The 14536-nt window shown below is 45.9% G+C and overlaps 1 protein-coding gene across 1 annotated transcript in view; it reads right to left on the bottom strand.

Moving 5' to 3' along the window:
- The window catches only part of PKN2 (protein kinase N2), a 2214272-nt gene that overhangs the window by 1787542 nt on the left and 412194 nt on the right, over positions 1-14536 (bottom strand). The window lies entirely within an intron of this gene.

The raw sequence follows: 14536 nt of genomic DNA, 5'->3' as shown, positions 1-14536 counted from the left end.
AGCATACTTTGCAATGTGGTTTTGATTCCTTAAAGGCCTCCTGCAGGGCCACAGTTACTGGATCTGTGATTAGGAGGCATGCCTGGTTAAAGGAACAGAATGTGCCTGATCATGTTAAAGCTAAATTGCTAGATGAACCTTTACAGCATTATTCTCTGTTTGGTATTAAGGCAGAAGAGGTTTTAAAGAAAATGGAAGACAAAGCTAAGTCTATGCAAACTGTTAAAGACGTCTTACAAGTGCAGCCACCAAGATTCAGTAGACACTGGCCTACAAAAAATTGGTCCTTTCCTGTGCCAGACAGAGCTCAAAGGGGCAAATACAGATGCCCTAAGGGTTCCAGATACCAGGCGCAAGATTCATACAGGTCAAAGCAATGGGGCGCTTCCACCTCCAAATCTGGAGGAGATAAAGCGCAAACCTACAGAAAGCAATCCCACTGACTTCACTCTGCCTACACCAAGCACTTATCTTTTGGCAGCACCCATAGGGAGAAAATTAGCACTTGTTGCTCAAAATTCGCAGTTAATAACCCAGGACAAGTGGGTACTAAACATCGTATCACAGGGATACAGTTTCCATTTCCACACCCTGCCAATGGCAAATGGTTGGCCAGATCTGCCAAAAAATCAATGGGCAGAGGCACAGAAACAGCTTATGTCACTCATGGATATGGGGGCCATTCAGACAGTACCAGAACAGGAAAAAGGGCAAGGGTTTTACTCAAGACTGTTCTTGGTACCCAGAAAGGACAAGGCTTGGCAGTCAATACTGGATCTATCGATTTTGAACACATACTTGGACATTCCAAAATTCAAAATGCTGACTTTGCAGCAGCTTCTGCCCATGCTGGACAAGAATGCTTGGCTGGTGACTTTAGACCTAAAAGAGGCATACCTGCATGTCCCAATAAAACAATCGTGCATAAGATACCCCAGATTCAAAGCTGACAATGCATTACCAAGTCTCTGCACTGTCCTTTGGCTTATCTACTGCGCCCAGGGTCTTTACAAAGTGCCTGGCACCAGTAATTGCATTTTGCAGACAAAGAAGTATACAAATATATCCTTACTTGGAAGACCGTCTCATTGAAGCAGAGAACAAGGGCAGTCTTCTTCGACACCTGGCATTTGTGAAATGACTTCTAACAAGCCTAGGGTACACAATAAACTAAAAGAAATCACAACTGGTACCCTCTCAAAAGATAACATTCCTGGGTGCAAGCTTGGATACAACTGCCCAGATGGCTTACCTCACACCAGACAAGCAAAGGCAACTGACTACTTACTTCAAACTGATGGCAACAAACACCCAGTCTTCTGCAAGACAAACTCTGCAGGCTCTGGGCTTCATGGCATCCTGCATCCTACTGATTCCATATACAAGACTGCATATGAGGAAACTTCGCAATGGTACGTAAAAAGTTTATGGAGTCAACATTCACACAGTCTGGAAACAATGATTCCTCTCACTCCCTGCAGCAGGAGTTTCTATGGTGGGCAAAGGCATGTCATCAAAACATGGGACAGCCCTTCACTCTGCCAGCCAAACCCTAACAACAGATGCAGATTATGCCTGGGGGGGCCACATGGCAGGAAGATGCATTCAGGGCTTATGAACACCAAAGCAAATGCATCTACATATCAACCAGAAAGAGATGCTAGCTGTTCAAAATGCCCCAACAGCCTTCAAGGACTTACTTCATCCAGAACAACTACTGATAAAGACAGACAACACCACAGTCAAGCAAGGGGGCACACAACCATACCCTCTTTACAGATTAGCCATGGCACTGTGGGACAGCTTTGACCTACCAAATACATCTTCAAGCTCAATTTCTGCCAGGAAAACAAAACACTTTGGCAGACGATTTAAGCAGAAACCATACGGATCCTCACGAGTGGAAACTAAATCCACAAGTCTTCAGCATGATAACAGAGAAATGGGAGAGCCCAGACATAGATCTATTTGCCTCTCCTCAAAATTATCAATTGAAAAGATTCTGCATAAGGACTCATCACAGACAAGCATGGAAAGTGGACGCCATATCCTTCAGTTGGAAAAACCTATCAGTTTATGCCTTTCCTCCTCTGCCTCTTCTACCCAAGGTCCTCCTAAAAGTCAGACAAGAGAAGCCAAAGATATTAATTGCCCCGGGCTGGCCCCGCCAATACTGGTACCCAGTCCTAAGGAACTGGGTCTCAATACCCAGCTTAGACTTTGCCTCAAAGACCACAACTACTGTCCCAGCAAAACAATCAGATCCTGCACAATCAACTACAGAATCTGAAACTGGCAGCATGGCTGCTCATGTAGTCATACAAACAACACCTCTCAGTAAAGCTGTGATGGATGTCATTTTGGAAGCTAGAAGGCCTAGTACTAGAAAATCTTATGCTGACAAATGGAAGAGATTCTGTGCTTGGAATCAAACACAAGGAACTAATACAGCAGAACCAAATATTCCTCAGATATTACAATACTTAACTGAGATGCTTGACAAAGGCCTATCTTTCTCATCAATCAAAATCCATACCTCTGCCATTTCGGCTCATTACAATACAGAGCCACCAATCTTTTCTCATCCTTTACTAAAGCAGCATCTTAGAGGAGCCAAAAATTTAAGGCCTCCTAGATCATCACCATTACCTGCATGGGACCTCAATTATGTGATGGAAAAACTCACCTTGCTTCCATTTGAACCTGCTGATACCGCTGATCTATTACTTCAGCAAGAAGAGTTTCAGAGCTACAGGCCCTCATGGCTGTAGAGCCTTTTCTCATATTTTAGCCAGACAGGGTGCGCCTCTAAGGACAAATCCTACTTTTATGCCTAAGGTGGTTTCCAGTGTAGCTCTTAACCAAACAATTCATCTACCAACTTTTTATCCAAATCCGCAGAACACGGGGGAGAGAATTCTGCATTCCTTGGACGTACACAGACAGCTAAGATTCTACGTGAGCAGGACTAAAGCTCTAAGAAAAACTGAGCAATTACTAGTGTCATATGCTGCAGGATCAGAAGGAAAGGCTATTTCAAAGCAGACAATTTCAAAGTGGATAAGCCACTGCATCCGTTTCTGCTACTTATACCATGGTAGACCTGTGCCCAAGGGCATTAGGTCTCATTCCACCAGAGCTACAGCTACTTCAGCAGCCTTTCTCAAAGGAGTATCAACCAAAGACATTCTAGAGGCTGCTACCTGGAGTTCTGTTCACACCTTTACAAAGCATTACCATTTGCCTCTCTACTCTAAGTCCAGGGCAGGCTTTGCCACTGCAGTGCTGCAGGGCCTTATAGGCGCACGTAATGCTGTTTAGCTCCAGCCTTCCAGCTATAGCTTTGGGATTCTACCCAAATGTAATGACTGCAACAGTGAAACACGAAGAACATAGTACAGTTGTGTACACTTACCATAAATGTAGATGTTCGAGTGTATTCACTGTTGCAGTCCAGGTTAACCTCCCGCCAGCACCCTGTCATTCTGAAGTTTATCTTTCCTTCTCGATCTTCTACAACTTAATGTGGTGTATTTGCTTGTAGATGAAGGAAAAGTTTATAATGATGCATGTATATATATATATATATATATATATATATATATATATATATATATATATATATATATAAAATTTTGTTACCTTTTTGGGGACACCTGACATCGGGGGCAAGAACAACTGAAGAAAATGGCGTCGGCTGCATGTTTTATACCCCTGACGACCTGACGTCATGAAGAGAAGACAGCAACCGATGCAGGACCCAAGACTTTCTACAATTTCTAGGACTCCGCATCTGGGGAAAGTAACCTGTCTGAAGAGTCACTTGAAACTGGACAATTTAGATCCCAGACTTGAAAAGCTAGTCTGCAAAGAAGCTTGGACTTTTGTGATCCCCCCCCCCCCCGCTTGCTGACAGACCACATCAATGTGGAATCGTCTGTGAAAACTTTGAGGGGCCTGGGACAAAAAAGGTGATGAAAGGTTGTCAGAGCCAGAAGCAGAGCTTTCATCTCCATTACACTGATGTGGTCTGAGCTCTGATGAGGAGGCCACAGATCCTGAACCTTTAGGGAGGGACAGGAGGCACCCCACCCGTATCCGAAGTGTCTGTAAAAAAAACTTTTGAAGAATATGAACTGGAGCATGGAAGGGAAGCCCAGGATTGACAGAACGTTGGTGAATCCACCTATGAAGCTCAAGCATGAGACAGGAAGAAAAGTTACCAGGAACTTCAGGGGTGGCAGTGTTGAAGCCACACTGATGTGCAATACCACTGAAGCCTTCTCATATGCAGCCTTGCAGTACTAGTATGGGAATGGTGGAAGCCATGCACCCCAGAGCCCAAAGAAATTTCCTGGCCATGACAAACACCAGAGGAAGAAGGGATTTGAAAAATGTTAGAGACAGAGCCTTGGGAGCAGGCAGAGATGCCAACATTGGAATTTTCCGCAGCCAAGGAAAATATGATTCAGGGAAGGTATCCGAACCAATTTCTGGAGGTTTATAGTGAACCCCAGACTGTGTAAAAAGCAAGTAGTAAAACTTGAGATCCTGAAGCAGGCTACTTGGGAAAGGACATAGAATAAGGACATTGTTTAGATAAGGGAAAAATATGAATACCTCAAATCCTGCAAAAATTAATGGCAGGAGCAATGCATTTTGTGAATACCTTTGGAGCAGCAGTGAGGCCCAAGGGCAAAGCAGAGAACTGAAAATGCAAGAACAGACAGAGAAACAAAAAATTCCCGAAAACAGCATGGATGGTGATGTGAAGGTGCACATGTATCCTTGAGATCCAGGGAAACCAGACAGGCCTGTGGAAGAAAAGGAAACAATGTCTGAAGGGATAACATCTGAAAAGAAGGAACCTTGAAAAAGGTGTTCAGCAGGGAAAGATCCAGAATTGCTTTCCATTTACCCTCCTTCAGTGGGACCAATAAAATCCCTTCCCTGTCTGGGGGGGAGGCACAGCCTGAATGGTGCCCTGAGCCAAAAGAGAGTGAAGAATTTCTGAGAAATGAGACAGCTTTTCCCAAGGAGGCTGAGGAATGTCTGAAAAGGGAGGAAGGGACTTCCAAACCATGAAATATCCGTAACAGATAATGGACAAAACCCAAGAGTCTGAAGTGATCTGTAGTCAATTTGGAAGAGACAGGGAAGGAGGAATCAAACTGCCAAATAGAACAAGGCTTATCCTGAAAAAATGGTCCAAAGATCCAAGAGGCGAAGAAAATGCCTTGCTGTCACCTTTCGGGACAGTAGAGCTTCCTGGAAGTGGGAAGATAAAGACAGAACCTTGTCCTGAGGTAGAAAGGCCTTGACTGTGTCTGTTCTGATTCTGCAGCTGAGGAAAATCTTGTCCTGGCTTGGGATCAGAGAGGATTTGGGGAGGTTGACATTGAATCCTAGGTTCTGCAGAAGGGATATGGTGAAATGTTGATGCTTTATTAGAGCATCCCTGGACTCTGCCAGAATCAGGATGTCATCCAAATAGGGGTAAATTTGTATTCCTTGAGTTTTGCAGAAGGCAATGGCTGGGGCCAGGCACTTTACAAAGACCGTAGGGGCCGTGGATAAACCAAAGTGCAAGGCAGTAAATTGGAAATGAGGATAAGGGTCAGAGAAACGCAGGAATTGTCTGTGGGAACTCCTGATGGGTATGTGCAGGTAGGCTTCCTTTAGGTCTAGTGTGACCATGAAAGCCTTGGCTGGAATGAGAGGCAGCAAGGTGGGGGAGAGAGAGCATTTTGAAGGAGGATACCTGAAGATATAGGTTTAGAAAGGACAGTCTCCCGGGGCCAGCTTTTTTGGGGACCAGGAAGAGACGAGAGTAAAACCCTTTTCCTTCCTATCCTGGCGGAACGGGCTCTATGGTGCCTAGCTGCAGAAGATTTGCCAGAACTTGTGGCATGAGATGGACCTGGTTTCTGGGGAGGGAAGGGATGCCTCTTCTGGGTAGCTTCCCTTTCCAGGATAGGAAGTAACCTTTTTGGATTATGTTTAAGACTCACTGGTTTGAAGTGATGGACTGCCAAAGGGGGAGACAGTGGGAGAGGTGGGCTGAGAGGGAGAGGTGGGCAAGGCAGTCGCACATTACTAGGGCCTCCACTGTCCTGAAAGGGCTGTCTGGGTTGCCGTGGTGGAGCAAAGGTTCTGGAGTTAGTAGGTCTTCTGGCCCCTCTCCTGGACCTGGAAGAGGAGGGCTGTGGAGTACGTCTTACAAATGTGGCTTTAGCAAGGCAATTCCTGTAATACTTTGGTATGGGCGACACCAGCAGGTGCTTAATGTCCTAGAGCTCTTTGCTTTTTTTCATGTACATTTTTAAAAAGGTCAGAGGACTGTTTTCCAAACAGCACACTGTGGTCCAGAGGGGCATCCAGGATTTTAGCCTTGTAGTCCTTGGGGAGGCTCTGGAGTCTTAGCAATGAGTACCTCTTGAGGGTTGAAGTAGATGCTGCACATCTGGTGGATGCTTCTGCAGCATCACAGCTGCACCTTATGGAGTGCCTCGCTACCTGTTGGGCCAAGGAAAGTTTGGATGAGATGTCCGTCCTTCTGGAACTGTCAGGCAAGGAAGCCAGCATGGAAGCAGCTTGAGAGACCAAGTTTAATGCATACTTGGGTCTGAAAATCTATGGCTCTGAAAGCCAAAGTAGAAGTGTACACCTTCTTCCCCATCTTGTCCATGTACTTACTGTCTTTGTCAGTGGGTGGTAGGGAGGCAGAAGGCAGCAGTCTAGATTGCTTATCTGCTGTGGTGCCAATAACAGCTGGGTCCACCAAGGGTGGCTTGACTAAGAATTTGTGGTCCTCTGGTACTTTACAGAAGGGGTCGGGATGCGTAGGGGCCAGAGGTTGCGGGTCAGGGGCCGTGGAGGCCGCATTGAAGGCATCCAAGTAAGCAGACAGAACAGGGGGAACTGCTGAAGGGGAGGGTGATTCCACCTGCAGCACTTCAAATTACCCTTTTTGGGTGTCAGTCATTTGGGAAGTGTCCCACTGAAAGTAATCCTTCATCTTGGTGATGGTCTCACCAAAAGTAATGTCCTCAGAGGGAGAGTCCACCTCCACAGATTCCTCATCCGGAGAGTAATATTCCGGGGGGGAGGCAATCGGGGAAGCATAAGAAATTGACTCCTCTGATAAAGAGAAAGAAGAGTCATGTTCTTCTTCCCTGACCGGAGGGGTTATGGAAGGGAGGGAAGAAGCAGAGACAGGCCTAGGGCTCAGAAGAGGCAGGGTGGAAGTGGCTTAGGCTGCAGGCCTAAGGGCCATGAAGGCCTGCATGAGAGAGGAAGTGAAGGCCTGTCAATCCGGTGTGACTTCTGAACAGGAGGAGGTATGTTTAGTTTTCTACTTCTTTTTGGCTGGAGAGGAAGTAGACAGTGGCCTGGCATCGAGTCTGGAGATTACTACATCCGAAGTCTGGATTCCTGCCGGAGGTACCACCGAAACTGGTTCCCCCTCAACCTCAATGAGTGTCTGTCTGAGTGAGCTCTGAGGAAGTGCTGGTCATTGGCTGCGAAACGGCTTTCTCAAGGGATGTTGCTGCAGTCGACGGATCCTCTGAGCACGCCTCAACCCCTAGATCGGCAGTTGGCAGTGTGTCGATAAGTGGAGCACCAGTCGAAGAAGGCCTAGGAAACTTGGCCTTCTTGTGCGAAGGTTCAGGTGCGGCCTCCGATGCAGGATCCATCCTAAGGGCTAACCGTTTGAGGCACTGGTTCTCAAGGTAGAGATTTAACGGGGCTAGATGGCTGCACAAGGTCTTAGATGCAAATGACTGACAAATAGCACAGGAGGAGTGATCGTGTTCCTGGCCTAGGCAGAAAAACACACCTGTCATGGGCATCCTTGAGGGGTTATCTGGCGCCCACTTTGGCACTTTCCTTGTTTTCCTGACATCAGCTAAAAGCTAAAGCAACCAAGCATTAGCTATAACAACTGTCAAAAATAAAAGTCTGAAACCCAACCGGCTTCTTATCTTTAAAATGCGACATCTGTGAAGAAGCGATCGTACGATGCAAATGTTGTCTGCAGCTGAAACGTTCTGAGGATTGTGTGTGCAGACGTCACATTTAAAGCCCCTTGGTTTATGGCCCCATGTGTGACGTCCCACACACACTACAGCAGCCAAGCTGAAGCTTTTGTATAGAAGCCGACGTACGAGTCGCCTGAGGGCAGGAAATCCCACACCTAGGATACTGCAACATAGGAACAGAAGGACATCTGTCTGTTCCGGGATAGATTTCCCGAGGGGAATCTAAGTGCCTCCTTTCGCACTCTCTTCTCTTTTCTGGGTACGTCCTTGGTGGGATGTTCCAGAGAAGTGTTTGAAAACAAGGGTAATGCTCTGCTGGGTAGTCTGGAGGGTTGGACTGGCTGTCCCTGTGCATACGAATGTCGAAGCTCTTGGCGCATATACACATGGGATGCATAAGGTAGATCTGAGGGGGAGAGAGACCCTCTGGAGGGTTGGATTGGATGTCCCTGAGGATTTGAATGTTGAAGCTCTTGGCGCATATACACATGGGATGTATCAGGTAGATCCAAGGGGAAAGAGACTCTCTGTGTTGCCAGAGCAGAGAAAACGGTCTCCGCTACCTTGAAGGCAGACCGTCCGGGAAGAAGGAAGCTGACAGAACCGAGAAACCATGCTTCTTTCCCACTGGCTCTGTCTGTCCCAAAGGTAATTCACCAAAGGCAGAGACCGAAGCTGAGCTGCCGAGGACTGAGGCTCCGAGGGGCAGAGAAAACTTTGTAGTCAACTCTAACACCTTGAATTCCATTGAGATGCTACAGCTCCCAGAGCCACTCAGCTCTGAACTCATCAGAACCGGTGCACTCAAGGAAACCTTCGGATGTGAGGACATCAGTACTCTTGGATATGAACCAGATGGTCTCAGCAAACTCAAATCTAAGAATTCCGAAATGAAATGTCACATCGGACAATGAGCCATTACTGAAGGGGTAGATCTAGCTAAGGCTTCCTGACCTGAAGGGGTTGGAGCTGGAAGTACCTCCATCTGTACTTGCGCTGCAAGATACTTCCTTATCATTCTATACATGTCAGCTTCTGCAAGACTCCTGGAAGATTAAGATGAAGCAATGGATGGCGACTTGGAATGCCATCTCTCAAGGAAGGGAGACGGAACTCTAGAAGGAAAGTACAGTTGTGTACACTTACCATAAATGCAGATGTTCGAGTGTATTCACTGTTGCAGTCATCACATTACATGGTAGCCCTCGGCCAGCCCGAATACCAGAAACTTAATATTTCTACGTCAGTTGCTGTTGCTTGAGGACTGACATCAGTAGTATAAAGTAAGGCAGCCGATGCCATTACATCAGTTTTTCTTGTCCTAACCTGTCAGGAGCCCCCAAGGAAGGAGGACAGGTTCTGGTGGAAGAACCCCACCAGTGGAAAATAAATACCAATATGTCTCTAGTAAGAAAAAAAAAAGAGGGTGATGGGGGTCAGGACTGCAACAGTGAATACACCCGAACATCTACATTTATGGTAAGTGTACACAACTGTACCATGTTCTTCATGTTTCACTGTTGCAGTCATCACATTTGGGTAGATTCCCAAAACTGAAGAAATGGGTGGAGGCAGCCAAGGAAACTAGGGGCTGGCTGGGATGCCTTGCAAGACTGCAGAGGCAAACCCTGCCCTGGATTTGGAGAAGAGAGGCAGGTGGTAATGCTTGGTGAAAGTGTGAACAGATATCCAGGTGGTAGCTTCCAGGAAGTCCCTGGTGGGGACTCCTCTGAGGAAAGCTGCAAAGGTGGAGGCTGCTCTGATGGAGTGTGTCCTGACATCCTTGGGGGGGGAGGCTTTCCATGCTATTTGTAACAGAAATGGATGCAGTGTGCTATCCATTTGGAAAGGTTTGCTTGGATATGGCTTTGCCTTCTGCTCCTGTAGCAAAGCTAACTACCAATTGATCAGACTTTCTGAAGGATTCAGTCCTGTCCAGATAGAATCTGAGCTGTCTGTGCACATCTAGAGAGTGAAGAATCCTTTCCCCCTTATTCTGGAGATTAGGAAAGAAGGTGAGCAAATGACTGGATTGGTTGAGACCCACACTGGACACCACCTTGGGCATGAAGGATGGATTAGTTCTGAGGGATACCATGTCTGCATGGAAGATGATGAATAGTTCCACAGCCATAAGTGCTTGCAGCTCAGAGACTCTTCTGGCTGACTGAATTGATGGCCAGAAGGAATGCTGTCTTCCAGGAGAGAAATTTTAGCTCTGCAGAAGAAGTTGGTTCGAAAGGAGGCAGGGTGAGCTTTTCCAAGACAAAGTTAAGGTCCCAAACTGGGGTTGGTGCCCTTCTGGGGGCCTCACGTTGCTAGCCCCTCTGATGAACTCTTTGATCAAAGGGTGTGAGAAAAGAGGTTGCTCAGTGGGAAAATGAGCAGAAATATCAGAGGCATGATTTTTATAGAGGAGAAAGAGAGACCACTATGTAGTAGGTCAGCTAAGTAATCCAAGATGAGAGGGATGGAGGGCTGTGCCGTACTGGCCCCCTTAGCCTGGATCCATGTGCAGAACCTTTTCCATTTATCCGCATAAGACTTTCTGGTGCTACGACGTCTGGCCTCACAGATAACATCCACAACCTGTTTACTGAGGATGGCAGATTAGTTCAGGGTTAGGGAATAAGCCAAGCTGCCAAACTGAGTGTCTGCAATTGGGGATGCATGAATTCCCCTTCCCTCTGGGTCAGGAGATTTGGAATCTGAGGAAGATACCATGGAGGCAATGGGGACAGGCTGCGCAGCAAGGGGTACCAGTGCTGTCGGGGCCAGTCTGGAGCTATAAGAATGGTCTTAGTCTTTCCTCCCTTTGAGCAGTACCCTGGGGATTAGAGGTAGGGGAGGAAAGGCATAGATCAAGAGATTGACCCAAGGGAAGGAAAGGGCATCCACTTTCCAAGCCATGTACTCATGCTGCTTGGTGCAGAATTTGCTGACTTGATGGTTGGTGTGGGGGGCAAAGAGGTCGACCTTCGGGATTCCCCATTTCTGAGTTATTAGGGTGAAGGTACTTCTGTTGAGGTGCCACTCATGTGGGCCCAGAAGGTTTCTGCTCAATTGGTCTGCCAGGGAGATGAGGGAGCCTGGTAGGAATTGTGCTAACACGTGTAGTTGCATGGAAGAGCCTGTGAGCCAAAGGGTCATTCATGGCCAGCCTGCATAGAGAGTAGGAGTGAGTCCTTCCCTGCTTGTTGATGTACCACATCACAGTGGTGTTGCCTGTTCTGATCAGGAGAACCCCTGGAGAGAGAAGGGGTTTGAAAGCCATCAAGGCATGCTGCACAGCCATCATCTCACTTTGACTGATGATTTGCTGTGGGCTGCACTGGCCCTGTATGCACCTGCCGTCCAGGTGTGCACCCCAAGCATAGTCTGATGCTTCTGTGGTGAGGGTCTTGGCGGCGGGGGGTGGGGAGAAGGGCAGTTCCTTGTTGTGGGAGCATGCTGTTGCCCACCAAAGAAATGAGGCAAGGAAAAGAGTTTCCAGGTCTTGAAAGTGTGGACATTAAAGGCTCTTTAGGTACCATTGAAGTTTTCTCAAATGCAGTCTGGCATATGGAATGAATAATATGCAAGATGCTATGAACCCCAGAGCTTGCAGGATCTTCCTTGCAGATAGCTGGGTTCTGTTGACCAGTTGAGAGAAGTAGGCTGTCAGGAAACTTTGTTTTTCTGGTGTAAGGTATGCCATCTGTGAAGCTGTGTCCAGACTTGCTCCCTGGAAGATTATCCTTTGGGTGGGTACCTGTTTGGATTTATTTTCGTTGATTGTGTACCCTAGAGAGGTTAGAAGGGTCTGTACAAAGACCAAGTGCTTGAGCAGTTTTTCCTGGCTGTCTGCCTGAATAAGGCAGTTGTCTACGTATGGGTAAATTTGAATATTTCTTTGCCTGCAAAAGGCAATGGCCAAAGCCAGACATTTTGTGAAAACTCTGGGAGTAGTAGATAAGCCAAAGGGAAGTGCAGAGAACTGAAAGTGTTGAGATCCTGCCCCGAAGCAGAGATATTTCCTGCACGATTCCCTGATATGAATGTGGAGGTAGGCCTCTTTTATATCTAGGGAGGCTAGCCAAGCGTCCTTGGAGAGCATGGGCAGCAGTTACTGGAGGGTGAGCATTTTGAATTTTGGGATCACTAGGAAGGAGTTTAGAATGGATAGATCGAGGATGGGGTGGGCCAGGTGCCCTCTTTTCTGGGCATCAGAAAAAGTCTGGAGTAGAAGCCTTGGCCTATCTGTTCTGCAGGAACGTGCTCTACTGCCCTCAGAGTGTAGGGAATGGATTTGCTTTTGAACCTCTGCCCACTGATTTGGTGGTAGATCTGGGAACCCTTTTGGGGTTGGAAGGGTGTGGAAGGAGAATTTGTATCCCTAAGATACAATGTTCAGAACCCATTGGTCCTTGGTAATGGTGGCCCAGGTACTTCACTGAAAGGAGCGTTTTCCTCCTAGGGGTAAGTGAAGGTGGGGAGGTCGGGAGGAGGCGAGTCACATGTAGTACACAATGAGTCACATGCAGTATTGTTGTCACATGTAGTACACAACCAGTACTTGCCAAAAATTCCTGCAGCTCATTCAGTGTTCCTGTAGGTCTCTTGGCAGTCTCCCCTGACCAGATTTTGTCTTGTCTTCTCATCAACTTTGGAGGGACGTCCAGTTCTTTGCAACATCAACTGTTGTCCCATATTTTCTCCACTTTTTGATGACTGTTTTCACTGTGTTCCATGGTATATCCAATGCTTTGGAAATTTGTTTGTACCCTTCTCCTGACCAATACCTTTCAACAATAAGATCCTTTTGATGCTTTGTAAGATCTCTGCAAACTATGGCTTTTGCTGTGGCAGGCAACTGAGTAAATGTCACAATAATCATACTAGGACAGCTGAATTTTATTTGGGGTTAATTAGAGTCTCTTTAAATTGATGGCAGGTGTGTACCCATTAAGACTGAATGCTATAATTAAATCAAAAGGTGCTTCAAAGTATTAGTTTAAGGGTGTGCACACTTATGCAACCAGCGTATTGTATGTTTTTTATTTTTTATATTTTTTCCCCCAACAGATTTGTTTTTCAATTGCACAGGTTATAGGTAACATTAAAGGTGGGAAAAGTTTTGAAATTATTTATTGCGGTCTCATTTTTTGTATCACAAAAACCTGCCATTTTAACAGGGGCGTGTAAATGTCTTATATCCAGTGTGTGTGTGTGTGTGTGTGTGTGTGTGTGTGTGTATACATATATATATATATATATATATATATATCTATGTGCACACGCACATACACATATACATAATATACACACACACACACACATACATTTTTCCTGTAGTCTGGAGAAGTAAGCAAGAAAGGTTTGTCTTTTTGATGCCCTAGCAACTGTATTTATACTGCTCTGCTTGAGTTGCATAGTGAGTAAGGTGTGTGGAAGATGTCTCAAAGTTTTGGAAGCTGTTTGAGTGGGCTGCCTAGGAAGGATACTTACCATACAGCTTGGGCTACTGCCAACAGTGATCTAATAGATTCATAGGTAAGTACTAGGCTAGCTGCCCTTGTGGGACATTTTAAGCCTAGTCAATTTCCCTCAAAGGTGAAAATCCAACCCTGAACCTTGGGTCTGTGAGGTAAAAACCTTAACCATTGTGTCAACCCCTCCCTCCGTGATGAACATAGACCATCAGGAGTGCTGTATCTAAAAGACTTTACAGAAAGACTAATCTGTGGGAAAGAAAAAGAGAAAATTTCTCTTTGTTCACCAGAAATCCAAGGCTGACAAAAAGGTCTGAAAGGGAAACAAGAGAATCTGGACAGCCTTACAAGGACAAACTCGGTAAATTGCAGAACATTCACATTTTGTTCCACACTTATTGACTGAGGGCACCTACTGGAGCCCAGTACTTGTAAATACTTCTGAAGCTGTTGATCAAATTGCAAGACACACAACTGAAAATATGAATTGGACACAGAGAAAAGCAAAAAGCAATGAAATCTCTGAAGTGGAATGTAATAGCCATTTTGAATTTTGGGATACTAATGTGAAGGCTTAGAAGAGAAAGGCCTAGAAAAGGTCTACAATTTCCTCTTTTCTTGCCCTGGAACAATATAAAAAAAAACTCCTTGAATAAAAAATATTTTCCTTCTTAAGTCTTGGGTGGGAATCAAGGCTTCTATATTCCTGAAAGAAAATTCTGATCTAGTACTTGACAAAAGAGGATGGTCTGGTTTAAATGATGTAGAAGGATCCCTAGAGAGGTAGGAATGGAATACCTCTGCACAAAATCGAACAGGCTGAAGAGCGAATAGCTTTAACATCGGAAATGCCATTCAATGTGTTTAAGAGACTGCAGTACAGTGACGATTGGAAACTTTGCCATTTCCTCACTGTAATGTGATCTCAGAGTTGGTATATATAATTAGCTGGAGGTGTGAATGAATTTGAGGTACGGCATTTTCGATGTTTAAGCCGTTTGCTCTCCGGTCTTTTCAATCTCG

This window comes from Protopterus annectens, chromosome 10.part0 (genome assembly GCF_019279795.1).
Source record: "Protopterus annectens isolate FY-2018-M chromosome 10.part0, PAN1.0, whole genome shotgun sequence".
NCBI lineage: Eukaryota > Metazoa > Chordata > Ceratodontiformes > Protopteridae > Protopterus > Protopterus annectens.
This window is presented reverse-complemented; position numbering and strand designations above follow the sequence as displayed.